The following is a 2,310-nucleotide window of genomic DNA, read 5'->3' on the forward strand; positions in this document are numbered from 1 at the left end:
ACAGATCTCTGGCATCCCCAAATACTAATGAACAGCAGCTGTGCTGCCACCCCGTTTTGGATTCGGCCTCAGTGCTGCTCTCTTATTAAGCATGATTCCACTCCCTGATTGTATGGCTATCAGGGGGTAGGGAAATTAATTTCTAGCAGCTCCATACAATATAACTCACTTGACCCCATGTGTAATATTCCTGAAAATTATCTTTGCGTGTGTGTGTGGCTCCTCTTCCTCCTCTTCTGCATCTGTTAAACTGTCCATCCTTAAGTCACAAACAATGCTACCAAACGGGTACTTGCTGAAAGAATGGGGAGGGGCTTCACTGTATAAAAAGTGGAGAGTGAGAGAGAGGACCTCAAATGCCCAAGGCCAGCTCTATCAAGTGACTAGGAGGGAAGGAGTGTGGCTTGCTGTTGGGATACATGGATGAGGGCTGCAGGGAGCTCAGCACTGCTTGGCATCTTCAGAAGGAGACCCCCAGGCTTCATTTAAAGGATTCACTCTGGTTCACCCCAGTTGTTTGGCTTGATGTAGGAAACACCAGATGGGCTTCTCTGGCTGGTGGTATACCGGAGTCCAGACTAGATGAATGTAGTGCTCCCTTTCTGGCACGAGCCTGTGAACAAACCCTGTTGGCATTGCAAACCTTGCTCTTTTCCTAGAGCATTTTCTCAGCTACCTATTCACCCCCTCAGAGGAAGGTGATTGCCCTGACTGTCCCACCTTGTGTTATTCATGATAAATAGATGCATAAAAAAACCCCAACCAAATAAAAAAGAAAGTGTCTTTTTTTGTACTTCTCTTTCTTTATTACTTTGGAAAGATACCCATGGGAAAGGGCAGAGCATCTCCGGTCTCCATAGTGAACAGCAGCAGCAGCCACTGCTTATGGACGCTCATGTAAAGTACATAGGAATGAAAAGGAAACGTGCTCTCTTCTCCTTGCAGAGAGGCCATTGAGTTCTCTATATTTAATGTGCTCCTAGGCTGCTCATTCCCACACTGGAGAAGTGAAGCCTGCCAGACCTTCATGGGCGCTGCCCAAATCAGAGCTGACTACTAGGCATGGTTGAGCCTGGCTGCTGGTACCGGAGCCCACTGAGGAAACAGCAGCTGTTCCAGGAGGTGGTAGTTGCCAATGCAGCTGATAGCAGCAATTCGGAGAACAAGTTAAGTGAAGCTAGTGCCCCAGGCTGGTCCTGGGTTGCTGGAGATGCCATTTGTTAGATTTTTAGATGAAATACAAAACTGCTACTCTCGAGGAGCTTAAAGATGCCAGGACACTTTGTGCACATTGGCCAGATCTCGGGTTGTGCATACTCAGAAAGTCTTTTCAGCACCTTGCTGTTCTGTCCTTCTGAATGCACCAGCCCACATCAAAATGTCTCTGTTAGGTGGCTTGGCTGCTCTGCACGTGCCAGATGGTGCAGGGCATCACGCCGCCCCACGCACTTGCAGGATGGTCCTCCTTTTCAGAGGGGAGCTCCAGACTTAAGGATTTTTGCTGGGTAGGTACCTGTGCCTGCAAGCCACCACGTTTTACTCCCCACAACACCGAAGCATGTCTGTGACTGACACCACACCTCGGGCAGGCACGAGACTGACCCATCATCCCTCCGCAGGCCCAGCAGCAGCTGCGTTGGAATAGCCGGGAGTGGGAAGGCCACTGCAGAGTTGATCTGCGAGAGGATCCTAAATACTGGGAAGCAACAAGTTGACCAAAGTGATCCCAGAATTGCACTGAATATATCCATGCTGAACACTGGCTGGTTTAACTTTTAGATGTTTGGGGCTAGTCTCATTCCTTAGAGCCATCTCTGAACGTGCTTGATCTTCCCTCTGTCTGAACCCCGTCCTCAGACTGGCCAGCCGGGAGAAGCGATATGGAAACAGGTGTCCGTTCTCAGGCCTGCTAATTCCTGCAGGCTGCCGGGAATTTAAGCCTCTCAGACCCCTTTTAGAAACCTCAGCCCTTTTACTGAGACTGCCAGCAAAGGGCAGGCATAGATGGTGAAGGCGGTTGGTGTAATATTAACACTATATGCTAGACAGAGATGCCCAGCTCTTTTCCTAAAGGCAGCTGAGCAGCTGTCAGATTGCCAGTCTTTTATTCACAACCGTTGTGGTTGGACCTGACCCAGAGGCGAAAAGTTCGACTTTCTGTTACCAAACCCCTGAGCCAGCTGCGTTCCCCCTGGACCTTGAGGCTTGACCAATCTCATTTCCTTCTACGACCAGGTGACCTATCACCTGGACAAGGGAGAAGAGATTGATGTCATATATCTTGACTTCAAAAAAGCCTTTGATCTGGTG

The sequence above is a fragment of the Alligator sinensis genome, unplaced genomic scaffold (assembly GCF_000455745.1).
Source record: "Alligator sinensis unplaced genomic scaffold, ASM45574v1 scaffold2220_1, whole genome shotgun sequence".
NCBI classification, from domain to species: domain Eukaryota; kingdom Metazoa; phylum Chordata; order Crocodylia; family Alligatoridae; genus Alligator; species Alligator sinensis.